The sequence below is a fragment of the Ictidomys tridecemlineatus genome, chromosome 12 (genome assembly GCF_052094955.1).
Source record: "Ictidomys tridecemlineatus isolate mIctTri1 chromosome 12, mIctTri1.hap1, whole genome shotgun sequence".
In the NCBI taxonomy this organism is placed as follows: Eukaryota; Metazoa; Chordata; class Mammalia; order Rodentia; family Sciuridae; genus Ictidomys; species Ictidomys tridecemlineatus.
Genome location: NC_135488.1, coordinates 21,214,507 through 21,230,434, shown reverse-complemented (window position 1 = coordinate 21,230,434; position 15,928 = coordinate 21,214,507). Strand labels below are relative to the sequence as shown.

At 33.9% G+C, this 15,928-nt stretch overlaps 1 pseudogene; it reads left to right on the top strand.

The window, feature by feature from the left end:
• The first annotated feature begins 7,955 nt into the window (after positions 1-7,955).
• On the top strand, positions 7,956-8,507 carry LOC144369554 (large ribosomal subunit protein eL24 pseudogene; annotated as a pseudogene).
• Positions 8,508-15,928: the final 7,421 nt, after the last annotated feature.

Here is a 15,928-nt window from a genome sequence, read left to right as displayed (position 1 = left end):
CAAAACCATAAGAGATCCACACCTAGATACATTATAATGAAGATGCCCAACATACAGAAAAAGGAGAGAATTTTAAAAGCTACAAGAGAAAGGAAGCAAATTACATTTAGGGATAAACCAATCAGGATAACAGCTGATCTTTCAACACAGACTCTGAAAGCTAGAAGATCCTGGAATAACATATTTCAAACACTGAAAGAAAATGGGTTCCAACCAAGAATTGTGTATCCGGCGAAATTAAGTTTCAGGATGGAAGATGAAATTAAAACCTTCCACGATAAACAAAAGTTAATAGAATTTGCAGCTAGAAACCATCTCTTCAAAAAATCCTTGGCAAAACTTTACAGGAAGAGGAAATGGAAAACAACAATGAAAACCAACAGTGGGGTGTAGGACAGTAAAGGGGGAAAAATAATCAAAGAGGAAAACAAATCAGGTTTAGTAGCATTAATAAACAAATATGGCTGGAAGAACAAACCATATCTCAATAATAACCCTAAATGTTAATGGCTTAAACTCACCAATTAAGAGACACAGGCTAGTTGAATGGATCACAAAACAAGACCCAACAATATGCTGCCTACAGGAGACGCATTTGATAGGAAAAGATATACATAGACTGAAGGTGAAAGGTTGGGAAAAATCATATCACTCATATGGACTGCGGAAACAATCAGGAGTGTCCATACTCATATTAAATAAAATATATTTCAAGCCAAAGTTAATCAAAAGGGATAAAGAGGGACACTACATACTACTCAAGGGAACCATACACCAACAAGACATAACAATCATAAATATATATGCCCCAAACAACGGTGCTGCTATGTTCATCAAGCAAACTCTTCTCAAGTTCAAGAGTCTAAAAGACCACCATACAATAATCATGGGAGACTTCAACACACCTCTCTCACCACTGGACAGATCTTCCAAACAAAAGTTGAATAAGGAAACTATAGAACTCAAAAACACAATTAACAACCTAGACTTAATTGACATATATAGAATATACCACCCAACATCAAGCAGTTACACTTTTTTCTCAGCAGCACATGGATACTTCTCAAAAATAGATCATATATTATGTCACAGGGCAACTCTTAGACAATATAAAGGAGTAGAGATAATACCATGCATTTTATCTGATCATAATAGAATAAAACTGAAAATCAATGATAACAGAAGGAAGGAAAAATCATGCATCACTTGGAGAATGAACAATAGGTTACTGAATGATCAATGGGTTTGAGAAGACATCAAGGAGGAAATTAAAAAATTCTTAGAGTTAAATGAAAACACAGACACAACATATCAGAATTTATGGGACATATTGAAAGCAGTTCTAAGAGGAAAATTCATTGCTTGGAGTTCATTCCTTAAAAAAAGAAAAAAACAACAAATAAATGATCTCATACTTCATCTCAAAATCCTAGAAAAAGAAGAGCAAAACAACAGCAAAAGAAGTAGAAGGCAAAAAATAATTAAAATCAGAGCTGAAATTAATGAAATCGAAACAAAAGAAACAATTGAAAACATGGACAAAACTAAAGGTTGGTTCTTTGAAAAAATAAATAAAATTGACAGACCCTTAGTCATGCTAGCGAAGAGAAGAAGAGAGAGAACTCAAATTACTAGCATACGGGATGAAAAAGGCAATATCACAACAGACACTTCAGAAATACAGAAGATAATCAGAAATTATTTTGAATCCTTATACTCCAATAAAATAGAAGATAGTGAAGGCATCGATAAATTTCTTAAGTCATATAATCTGCCTAGATTGAGTCAGGAGGATATAGACAACCTAAACAGACCAATATCAATTGAGGAAATAGAAAAAACCATCAAAACATTACCATCTAAGAAAAGCCCAGGACCGGATGGGTATACAGCAGAGTTTTACAAAACCTTTAAAGAGGAACTAATACCAATACTTTTCAAGCTATTTCAGGAAATAGAAAAAGAAGGAGAACTTTCAAATTCATTCTACGAGGCCAACATCACCCTGATTCCAAAACCAGACAAAGACACTTTAAAGAAAGAAAACTACAGACCAATATCTCTAATGAACCTAGATGCAAAAATCCTCAATAAAATTCTGGTGAATCAGATACAAAAACATCAAAAAAATTGTGCACCATGATCAAGTAGGATTCATCCCTGGAATGCAAGGCTGGTTCAATATACGAAAATCAATAAATGTTATTCATGACATCAATAGACTTAAAAATAAGAACCATATGATCATCTAGATAGATGAGGAAAAAGCATTCTACAAAGTACAGCATCCCTTTATGTTCAAAACTATCGAAAAACTAGGAATAACAGGAGCATACCTCAACATTGTAAAAGCAATCTATGCTAACCCTCAGGCTAGCATCATTCTGAATGGAGAAAAATTAAAGGCATTCCCTCTAAAATCTGGAACAAGACAGGGATGCCCTCTCTCACCACTTCTGTTCAACATAGTTCTCGAAACACTGGCCAGAGCAATTAGAGAGACGAAAGAAACTAAAGGCATAAAAATAGGAAAAGAAGAACTTAAATTATCACTATTTGCAGAAGACATGATTCTATACCTAGCAGACCCAAAAGGGTCTACAAAGAAACTATTAGAGCTAATAAATGAATTCAGCAAAGTGGCAGGATATAAAATCAACACGCATAAATCAAAGGCATTTCTGTATATCAGCGACAAATCCTCTGAAATGGAAATGAGGACAACCACTCCGTTCACAATATCCTCAAAAATAATAAAATACTTGGGAATCAACCTAACAAAAGATGTGAAAGACTTATACAATGAAAACTACAGAACCCTCAAGAGAGAAATAGAAGATCTTAGAAGATGGAAAAATATACCCTTTCATGGATAGGCAGAACTAACATCATCAAAATGGTGATATTACCAAAAGTTCTCTATAGGTTTAATGCAATGCCAATCAAAATCCCAATGGAATTTTTTGTAGAAATAGAGAAAGCAATCATGAAATTCATATGGAAGAATAAAAGACCCAGAGTAGCAAAAACAATGCTAAGCAGGAAGTGTGAATCAGGTAATATACCAATACCAGATTTCAAACTATACTATAGAGCAATAGTAACAAAAACAGCATGGTACTGGTACCAAAACAGGTGGGTGGACAAATGGAACAGAATAGAGGACACAGAAACCAACCCACAAAATTACAACTTTCTTATATTTGATTAAGGGGCTAAAAGCATGCAATGGAGGAAGGATAGCATCTTCAACAAATGGTGCTGGGAAAACTGGAAATCTATATGCAACAAAATGAAACTGAATCCCTTTTTCTCGCCATGCACAAAAGTTAACTCAAAATGGATCAAGGAGCTTGATATCAAATCAGAGACATGGCATCTGATAGAAGAGAAAGTTGGCTACGACCTACATGCTGTAGGGTCGGGCTCCAAATTCCTCAATAGGACACCCATAGCACAAGAGTTAACATCTAGAATCAACAAATGGGACTTACTCAAACTAAAAAGTTTTTTCTCAGCAAAAGAAACAATAAGAGAGATAAATAGGGAGCCTACATCATGGGAACAAATCTTTACTCCTCACACTTCAGATAGAGCCCTAATATCCAGAGTATATAAAGAACTCAAAAAATTAGACAATAAGATAACAAATAACCCAATCAACAAATGGGCCAAGGACCTGAACAGACACTTCTCAGAGGAGTACATACAATTAATCAACAAGTACATGGAAAAATGCTCACCATCTCTAGCAGTCAGAGAAATGCAAATCAAAACCACCCTAAGATACCATCTCACTCCAGTAAGATTGGCAGCCATTATGAAGTCTAACAACAACAAGTGCTGGCGAGGATGTGGGAAAAAGTGTACACTTGTACATTGTTGGTGGGATTGCAAATTGGTGCAGCCAATTTGGAAAGCAGTATGGAGATTTCTTGGAAAGCTGGGAATGGAACCACCATTTGACCCAGCTATTTCTCTTCTCGGTCTATTCCCTAAAGACCTAAAAAGAGGATGCTACAGGGAAACTGCTACATCAATGTTCATAGCAGCACAGTTCACAATAGCAAGACTGTGGAACCAACCTAGATTCCCTTCAATAGACGAATGGATAAAAAAAATGTGGCATCTATACACAATGGAGTATTACTCTGCATTAAAAAATGACAAAATCATAGAATTTAGAGGGAAATGGATGGCATTAGAGCAGATTATGCTAAGTGAAGCTAGCCAAGCCCTAAAAAACAAATGCCAAATGTCTTCTTTGATATAAGGAGAGTAACTAAGAACACACTAGGGAAAAAGAGCACGAGAAGAAGACCAACATTAAACAAAGATGAGAGGTGGGAGGGAAAGGGAGTGAGAAGGGAAATCACATAAAAATGGAAGGTGATCCTCAGGGTTATACAAAATTACATATAAAAAGAAAGGAGGGGTAAGACAAGATAATACAAGTGGAAGAAATGATTTACAGTAGAGAGGGTAGAGAGAGAAGATGGGAGGGGAGGGGAGGGGGGATAGTAGAAGATAGGAAAGGTAGCAGAATACAACAATTACTAATAGGGCATTATGTAAAATTGTGGATGTGTAACTGACGTGATTCTGCAATCTGCATTTGGGGTAAAATTGGGATTTCCTAACCCACTTCAATCTAATGTATGAAATATGATATGTCAAAAGCCTTGTAATGTTTTGAACAACCAATAAAAAAAATAAAAAAAAGAATAAAATCCTGCTTTACATAGAGGTTAGTAGATTGACTTAAAGCACGTTAATAAAAATCCTGCTGCAATCAAATACTCCTATTTTTCTTCCAAGAATCCAGATAAATATGAACAAATACTTCATTTGTATTTCCATAAGAAATACCTTCTATCCTCAAGATGAAATTGGAATCTCAGCAGACACATTTCTGCTTTGCCTTTACATTGTCACTGTCTTTGTGGTACCCAAACCCAGGATTACTGACCTCCCAATCACCCACATGACTCTAACACACATCCTCATGCTCCTTACACATGAGACTTTTGGTATCTACAGATTTTGGAGAAGTGTAGGATAGTTCATGTCAGTTCCAATGTCTTCCTGGCCTAGGTCATGAGGGGACTCTCCATCTGTACCACCCACATGCTGGGTGTGCTTTAGGCCATCACCATCTGTGGCTCCTAGTTGCCCTGCTTCAAATTGAAAACCACAAATGCCCTCCAGTGGCTAATTGTTTTCTTATTAATCCTCACCATCTCCACCTATACCAATCCAGTTTTTTTAATACTGTGGCCATACCAAATAAAATGCAGCCTTGTCTTCTATTTCTCACTGACCACTGTTCCTTTCAGCTCATGAACTACAAACACGGGTTGCTCTTTTTTTTTTTTTTTTTTTTTGCACTGATGGCATTCAGTGATCTCTAGTTTTGAGGCTGTATGGTTCTTTCAAGAAGATACATAACAATAATCTTTCATAGATGTAAACAACAATCATGTTTTTTCAAAGCTTCAGATTTACTCCATAAATTTCCCCCCAAAAAAAAGCAATTCATGCCCTTCTGCTGCCCATTATGTGTTTTGACATCCAGTATTGTTTGAACTCCATCATCTTACTGTTAATAAGCACAGTGTGAGCAACTTATCTCATCTTGAGATGTCCTCAAAGGCTTGGTATCAATGGTGATGGCATGCTTAGTCCTTTTGTGCTGATTTATGCTGACACTCAAATAATAAATCTATGCAAATTAAATGGAGAAAAAAGTCTGCTTCTGACAAAACTGATCAAAAGCAACTTTGTCATTCTTATAAAATATTATATATTTCAGAAAATTTTACCTCTTATAAAAATCAATAAAATAGAATTAAAATTTTCTATTACAACAATGTTATCTAAATAGATAACAAATAGTATGTGAAAATTTTTTTTCTGTATATGGATTAGTTTTTTCAACATTTGCATTAATTTTCACTGTATCTTACACCATTTGTGTATCATAAAGTTTTATGAAATTTTTATGTAAATTTTTATGTACTTTGTATCTTAGACACTCATATTTGGTCTATGTTATTTGTCTTCCTGCTTTAAATTTTCTGATATTTCTTTCAGTGAAATTCTATTAGAGGAATATTGATGCTTTTCTCTTTTTGTCTATTAATATGCAAATGCTCATATCAAAGCTACTCAGGAGTCTGCAGTAGTATTGCAAGTTTGTGGAAACCTTGGGTAACTTAGTGAGACTCTGTGAACACAACAGGTAGAAGATGGATCTCGTTTGTGGACCACCTTAGAGGTTCACTTCCCTATACAAAACTACTACAACAACAAACTGAACAACAGAAATACAATAAATACCATAAAACAGTACTTCATGAACAAGAGAATGCCGGCACTATTTTAAAAATAGAAGTGTTGGTCACCATGTGAACCAATTAGAAGCCACACACTTCTGTTCAGAATATAAAAAATAGTATAGTAGGTATAAAAAAGAATTTGATGATTACTAAAATTTTAAACAGAATTATCACATGACCTACCAATTTTATTTCTAGCTATATTTTCAAATGAACTGAAAACAGATATTCAAACACTTGAACACGAATACAAATGACATCACCATTTTCATTAGAAGATATATGAAAATCTAAATTTTCATTAAGAATGGAAAACAAATGTGTCTATGTATTTATATGTATTCTTGTCTGAATAAGCACATGTACATATATATGTTCATATTCATATATCTATATCTCTTTATAGCTTCCATATATGTTTGAATATTATTCTGCAATAAAAATGAAATTCTGTTACAAGTCACCATGTTGACAAATCTCAAAAATATTAAGAAAAGTAGACAAAATCAGACATGAAATTTCACCTGTGCTATAACTACATTTATATTAAATATTCAATATTTGTAAATCATAGAGTTTGAAAGGAGAGAGTTTGTTGCCAGGGGCTTGGAAGGCATTTAAGGGAGTGTTGATTAACTGATTATATAATTTATTTTCAGTAATTGAAATGTTTAAATCAAAATAATTGTTGTAATTATAACCACAAAAGTATAAATGTCACTACTTATTTTTTTAGCTCTTTTATGAAAATTGAACCTCAATAACACCAATAAGGAAAAAAAAATCTTTAAAACACTGAAGTCTATACAGTCATAGCTAGAGGTGATAGAAATGAACTATGAAACTGGTCATAACTTTCTTATTCTTGTATTGGAGCACATGACCACAGTAACTACATTATGTAGAACCACAAAAATAGAATCCTAGATACAATGAGTTATATTCTATGTATGTATAATATGCCAAAATATATTCTATCATCATGCATATCTAAAAAGAACAAATAAAAAAAAACTATAGATTTATAGTCACCCACATGTACTCTGCATCACCAAACTAAAGCATGGATGGTAACACTGGATACTAGAAATCAAGAGCCTTCTCTGTGTCAGGCAGTATTCTTGATTCATTATTCACTTTGTCCTTATATTTCAAGTATCATGAGTCCTGATTGGAAGACTTCTGATCTTACAGATGAGTAAACTAAGTTTGAGGGATGACTGATTTTTCCAAGATCACTGTCTATGCAGACTAAGGTTCTGACAATTGTGTGGTGTCCAATTTACTGTATCATGTATCACAATACAAAGTCAGGATTTTATGTTTGTTTTGTTTTGTTCTGTTTTTTGTTTTTGTTTTATTTTGTACCCCCCCCCCTTGGAGGAGGAAACAAGAGGTAGAAATACAACAGGGCACCAAGAACCATCTGCATAAACTATCAATGTTAAAAACTTGATTGTGGTCATTGTTACACTGGTAAATAGGTATCTGCAAACATGACAATGTATGAATTATATGTGTATAGTTTATTGTATTTCAGTATTACCCTAATACAATTGTTTTAAATTTGAATGAAAGAAATAAATATATTCCTCAGAAAAAAAAATATATATTTGGAAAGCATAGGGAAAGATGCTGAATATTATATGTCATTAAGAAATTACAGAGCAGCCACCACCATGAAGGTCAAGCTGTGCAGTTTTAGTGGGTACAAGATATACCCCATATACAGGAGTCACTATGCAAGGACTGACGGAAAGGTTTTCCAATTTCTTAATGCAAAATATGAGTTGGCTTTCTTATCCAAGAGGAATCCTCAGCAGCTAAACTGTACTGTCCTCTACAGAAGAAAGCACAAAAAAAGCCAGTCAGAAGAAATAAAAAAGAAGAGAACCCAACCTGAAGCCAAATTTCAGAGGGCCATCACTGGTGCATTCCTTATGAATATCATGGCCAAGAGGAATCAGAAACCAGAAGTTTAAAAGGCTCAATGAAAGCAAGCTCTTAGGCTGCCAGGCAAGCAAAACAAACAAACAAACAAAAAGGCTAAGCAGGCATTTAAAAAGATGGCAATGGCTGCTGCTAAGACTCCCACAAAGGCAACACCTCAGAAAAAGACTGTGAAACCTGAGACGTTTTCTGCTCCCCAAGTTGGTGGAAAATGGTAAATTGGCAGATGAGATTTTAAAATAATGATGTAACCCTTTTAATTGAAAAAATGTTAAAATAAGGCAATAAAGATGTATTATTTAATGCTAGCTTTGCTTTGATGTGTTTAGGACACACTACAGCAACTGAAAGTAGTGGAATCTTGCATAGATTTAATCCAAGTTTACTATTCAAATGCTCTTTTCCTGTCATTTATCTATCCATGACGGGCACATTTGTTTTTTTATTGGGTTTGACTTATACATTGGGACCCCCCTTCTCCCACCATTTGCTATTATCTGATTTGATGGTGCCAAAAATTGATAGCTGTATTAATCTCTTGCTCTCAGAAAATAGCATCCCCCTTTGTATTTTGGCTATATATTCTGTCTCTGAAACCAGGGACACTGAATAAGAGTATATTTTACCTATTCCCAGTCCTAGTTTGTTGAGCTAGAACTTTTGAAAGAGCTGTGCCAAATAAAATAAAACTGCTCAGTAGCCTTATGATCAATAAATGTGTAATGAGATAAAAAAATTATAATTTGTGAACAGGTTTGTACTCTATAGATGTCTTTATTATCTGCCCAACTGTGCTGAGTTTCAAGGATACAACAATGCATAAGCCATGTCTTAAACAAGCTTTCTCAAGGTAAAATTACGGTGCATGTCAACATTTTCTTCATCCCCAATTATCCAAGTTAATGGATTACTAATTTTCTTTTTTGTGCATGTAAAATTCAGGCATTATTCTAATTGTTGGGTATAATAAATAGGCTTGGGGAGAAAAAAAAGAAATTACAAATTAAACAGAATTATAAAAATTTATAAAATTTTATACCTGACAATATCAAAAGCTGTCAAAGATAGGGAACAAGAAGAACTCTCATACATTGCTGTTGAGATAGCAAAATTGGACAGCAACTCTGGAAGACAGTTTGGTAGCTTCTTAAAAATCACAATATACACTTAATATGGCCCGCTAATTGTATTTCTCAGTGTTAATTCGATGGAATTGAAAGCTATGTCCACATACAAGTGTCCACAAAACCAAGATACAAAGGTCCACAACTTCTTCACTCATGATTGCCAAGAAAAGAAAGCAGCTAAGAGAGATTTCAGTAGCCATTTACCTCTTATTAATGTAAACACTTTGATACATCCAAACACTGGAGGGTCACTCAAAAAATTTCATAAAATGAATTTACTATCAAACATGAATACACATGGAGGCATCATTAATACATATTGCCAGAAAGAATATATTGTCTAAAATGCCATATTCGTGTCATTCCAAATTTATGACATTCTGGAAAACTCAAACATTAAAAATGGTAAACATTGCCAAGAAATCAGCCAGAGTAGATGTTAAAGAGGTGAAGAACAGGAACTTTTGGCATGGTGAAGCAACTCTGAAAGATGCCATTATGATGAAAATTAACATTATTCTTTCTCAATGCTTTAAAAATTGTAAAATTTATTAATATATAACTAAATTATTGCCATTAATAATTATTTTGTACCATCACTATTGGCAAAATATTTTGATTTTGTAATTACATCAAATGTTTGTCAGTAATATACAAAAAAATATTAGTAGAAACTCTGAATAGGGAAGGCATATGGGAACATGGTCCTATATGATTCATTTTTCTGTAAATCTACAACTCTCCTTAAAATAAAGTCTGTTCATTAAAACAATCAAAGAAGGCTTGGTGATATTTCTAGCCTCAAAAATATCTGGCCCTAGAACTGGCCCTCAACAATAATATTTGTACTGATAATTAATAATTTCCAACAACCCTTTCTTTCTTTCTTTTTTTGACATTTTTCTGCAAAGTTTTGCTGATATTTTCCAACAAGAAATTCAAGAAAATCTATTTTTTTCTGTTTTAATTATCTTCTTAGAGAACAGTGAACATAAGCCCTTAGTGAATAAACTAGTACCTTACATTAAAAAGATGCTTATACATCAATAAAAATAATTATTTATCACTCTGCTCCACAGATAGTAAATCATAAAATACTAATAAAAAGATGTTCTAAACTTATTTTACTAAACTCATATTCATGAGAAAATTATCTGATATATTTTTTAAGTCCACCTCACTTCCAATACGCTACCTATAAAATGAGATTACTTTCTTTTTCTTACCCAATATACTTCTGGTTGAAATAAATGAAGATAGTCCAAGTAAAGGGGTTTGATGATACACATTAAGGGGCAGATAAATTGTGGGTGATATTACTGAGAAACACAGTCCTATTGATCAGATAAATAATAGGCATTTGGTGATACTGGGAGCTCCATAATCTTTTTTCATTTTTTAAAATAATACTTAACACTTCCCATGTTGATCTTCCAATTCTGAGCTATGGTAGTTACTAACACTAACCTACCAGAAACAGATAACATGGTCTGTGAGTCATATCTTTCCAGATCAAGTTCCATTATGCTCACAACAATATTTAGTAGAGTTGGACATGATCAGGGCCAGTCAGGACCTTCCCTTACATTTCTCAGACAAGGTTAACAGAGAAGAGGTTCTCATTTTGGTTTCTAGAATGGGAAATAGAAAATCCTGCATGACTGGAATCAGTATTTTTTTCCACAGTTTTTAAACTACATGCTCATGGACAAGCTGGACTGTACAGTAGCTGAAGAAATTATCTTCAAGCACAGATTGGTTCATAATGACAATGTATATCTGCTAAATATTCAATATGATAAGGGTGAGAGAATGAGAAGATAGACTACAATGGAAAGGGGAAATTGAAAGAAAAACTGGCTGCATCAGGAAGAAGGTGCTTTAACCTATCTCCATTCCCAAATGAGAAAAACCATTAGTTAAATTTCTTCCTTCCTTTCTCTCTTGTCTACTTTCTTCCTTCCTCATTTCATTGGTTATTTTCTTATTTTTTCTCATTTTCCATCCCTTCCTTCATTTCTTTCTAAGAGAAGATGTCTCAGTTCATTCTTCATATTTACTTCTCAGAAACAAGTCATTTGGAAAATAAAGCTCTATGAGAAGCATATCCATTTATATAGGGTATCATTACTCTAAACTGTTTTCAATTGAAAGACCTGAAAATATATTGTAAGAGTATACACACTCACATGAAACATTAGTTTGGGATTTATAAAAATTTATATTCTTATACACCAAGCCATATATATCTGGGGTATAGTGAGAGGCCTTACATTGTTTTGCTAGGAACACACAAAAAAAAAAAAAGAAAGAAAGAAAAAGAAAAAAAAGAAAAAGAAACATGACAACAGAAATAAAAACCAAATTATTTTCTATCACATTACTGACTTTTCTGTAATAAAAGCAGTTTATGATAATTTAAAATTATTTTGTCTTTTCTTGAAAAATATTTAAACTTTCAAATGAATTTTTACTTATTTTTTACCCAAATAACAAAGAATGATTTTGTTCACTGAAAACTTTAAAGAAATATGTTTTTCAAAGACAATTTAAATTCATTTCATGAATGACAGCAGACTTTGGGTGTTCAAGTAAAGTAAGCATTTTCTTTTCTTTTTTTTGATGGATATTTATTTATTCATTTATTTATATGTGGTGCTGAGAATAAAACCCAGTATCTCACACATGCTAGGCAAGTGCTCTACCACTGAGTCCCAACTTCATCCTCTACATATATACTTTTTGCTTGTATTATTGTACATAATAGTTGGGTTTGTTTTTACATAATCATAAATGCATGGGATATAATTTACTCCATTTCAGGCTCCAGTTCCTCCTCTTCTCTCCCTTCTCCTTCTCCCTAGTCTCCTTCCTCTACTCTTAAAGTAAGCATTTTGTATAGAAGGGTTTTTTTTGGTAATTTTAAAGAGAAAGGTAATTGGATCATCAGAGTACAACTTTGCCCCAAATATCTCAATCCATACATTGATATCAGGATGGCCAAAGCTTGGGAAAAAAAGAAAAATTTTCTTGAAGAAAACTCAAAGTCCTGGGTACCTACTTTGTACCCATGAGTCTTTCAGGCACTAAGTGACTATTCTAGATGAGGCACCAGAGTTAAGGAATACTGCAGCATTATTCAAAGTGTAGCCATTTATCTGAGAAGACTTTCTGTTATTACTGAATTTATTCATGGGAAATTGTCATTTTCCTTTCTCAGTCATAGATGTCTGAAGAACAGTTTAACAAGTTTAACTTGAAAGTTTCTTCTACCACAGCCTGGTTTATTAGTTTCCCTTGAAATGAAGAATTTTTATTGAATTTATTAAAAATATGTGTGTAAACTATTGCCTTCTATTCTGTCCTCAGCAGCAAGAGAACTGATGGTCTATTTGCTTAACTTCATTGCTTTCTACAAAACATCTCTAGGCTTCACATTTGAATTTCCAGCTAAATTCAGCATGATGTTTATGATAGTGCTTCCCTTATTTTCCTATTTCTTAACACTGTGATTTTCTTATATTCTCCTACTTTACAAACACGTAAATATTTTACTATAGTAATTATCCAAATGTGTGTGCGTGCACGAAAATTTTTGATTCCAATTCTCATGGAACTTAGCTTTTAATTCAGAAGCATTTCATGATATACATCCTGCTCCCATGGGACTCTGTCACTTTCCTTGAGTGATCCTCATGTGTTTTATTTATTTCAAAGCTTTTTACCTTTATTTCAGGAGCATTATGTCAAGAGTATGAATAACATTAAATTCCATTGGAAATAAATTTAATAATATTGGAGAGTTAGATTATTAAAATATTTTACCCCATCATTTTATACTTCCTTGTAGATACTCTGATAGAAATTATAGCTACTTTAAGTGTTCTTTGGATCAAAAATTTAAGATCTGGTCTAAAAACCTTGAGTAAAATACCCAAATTGGAGTCATGGCTGTGTTATTTAATGCAGTTTTACTAAGTGACCACAAAACTCTGGAGACACACACACACACACATTTTAAAGAAAAGAGTCTTGGAGGTGTCAGTCCTCTCCTGGTGAAAACAAAAAATGTTTAAAAATATATTGTTTTTTGACAACTAACATTTGTCAAAGCAAGCTAATGTTAGGGTAGTCATTTCTCCTCTAAAGCCTGAAGTCTTGAGTGTACTACATTGATTCTCCCAAGCCAGGTTTATCACAAGCCTAACAACTAAGATAAACCCAGTATCAGAGGAATTATCAGCCCAGTTCTACAAGAAGTTGAAAGAAGAATGAACACCAATTGTTCTAAAATTATTTTATGAAAAATAAAATAGCAAAACCTTCTAACCTCCTTCTATGAAACTATTATTAACCTGATGCAAAAACCAGATAAAGACAAATCAAGGAAAGAATATTTCAGACCAGTATTCCTGATGAACAAAGATGTAATAATTCTCATTAAAATTATGGCAAGCAACATACAAAATTATATTAAAAAGATATTACAACACGATTAGTAGGGTTTGTCCCGGTGATGCAGGGTTGGTTCAACACATGAAAATAAATAAACATTTTTCAAGTAAATAGATGTAAAGGCAAGAATCAGAAAATTATCTCACTAATTGCAGGAAAAGCATTTGACTAAATACATGGTCAAAACACTAGAAAACTATGTATAATAGAGATATATCTATAAAAGCTGTCTATCCTAAACACAAGGGAAACTTATTCTGAAAACAGAAAACTGGGAGAACAAAGGATTACAAACAGGAATGTGGACCCACAGCAAAACAAAAACAAAAACAAAAGAACAAAAGGGCAGGGGGCAGGGGTGTCAGAAGGACAGAAGGGGGTAGCCAGAGCAAGGAAAAGGCATAGTATTTTTTCTTCTTCTTCACATTTCTTTCAAAAACAAACACAACACACATGCACACACAACTGTTTCTTCCCTATTAGAAACATAAATAAATAAAATAAAAGTCAGGCTGGAGGCTGCTCCCCAAGAGCCCGCTTACACAGGAGCAGCCAGGGCGCTCAGGTTTGTGCAACACAGGGAAGCATGGGCAACAGAGGTAGCTGGAGAAGGAACAGAGGCAGCATTAAGGGGGCGTCATTTGCTCAACCCGTAAGGAGCAGGGGGTCCAGCTTGTCAAAGTCCAGAGTGCCCTCTTCAAGTTCTGGGAACCCCAGGGGATATCCCTGGGGACCATGCTCTCTCCGTGTCCTGTGTCTTGGGCATCCTCAGGGAGGGGGTCGGCAGGGCCACATCCTCTTCAAGTACTGGGAGCCCAAGCCTCCCGCCACTAACCCACCCCTCAAGGAGGGGGTCACATACACATCAAATAGAGCAGTAATCTCCAAGATATATGAAGAGCTAAACAATCTTGATGCCAAAAAAGAGACATAACCCATCAATAAATGGACTAAGGAACTGAACAGACACTTCATACAAGAAGAAATACAATTGATCAAAAAACATATAAAAAAGACCATCATTTTTAGCAATTAGAGAAATCCAAATCAAATCTATTTCAATACTTCATTTCACTAGAATGTAGTCATAATGACAATTATCAAGAATACAAGCAATAATAGTGTTCATGAGGATATAGGAGAAAAAGTACACACATACATTGCTGGTGGTCACACCAATGTAGAGTAGGTCATTTCACAATGTCTAAACTAGTGAACCAACCTAGCTCCGTTTAACAGAAGAATACATAAATAAAATGTGATATACATATATATATATATATATATACACACACATACACATATACATACACACACACACACAAATACACACACATATGTGTGTGGGGGGGTTGTGTGTGTATGGAATATTACTCAACCCTAAAAAGAATGAAATTATGCCACTTGCCAGCAAATGAATGGAAATTGAGGATACCATGCTAAGCTAAAAAACCAACAAAAAATTCCAAGTGCTGAATATTTTATCTGGTGTGCAGATGCTAATTCACAATCAAAGGGACTAGGGAAGATTAAATGCACTTTGGATTAGAAAGAGAAAAGAGTAGGGAGAAAAAGAGGTATGAGGTTTTGAAGGATAATGAAATGGATCAGATATTATTACCCTGCATACTTATATAATTACAAGACTGGTGTAATTCTACATCATGTACAACAAGAAAAACGAGAAGTTATACTCCATTTATGCATGCTGTGCCAATGCATTATACTATTATGTATAGATAATTGTAACAAATGCCAAAAAGATAGAATCAAACAAATTGCAAACTATAAAAATTAAAACACTGTTGTACTGAAATAGAAGGCAACGTACAGACCAATGCACAGAAAAAAAAAAAAACAAGGATAAACCCAGAAATTCACTTCACAATCATCTTTAAGGAGGGGGTCAATAATACAGAATGGATAAAGGATAGTCTCTTTAACAAATGGTGCTGAGGACACTCTATGTCCACATGGGGAAGAAAGAAAACCAAGACTTTTCTTACACCATATCAAAACATCAAGTCAGAAAAAAAATATATATATATATATAACAGT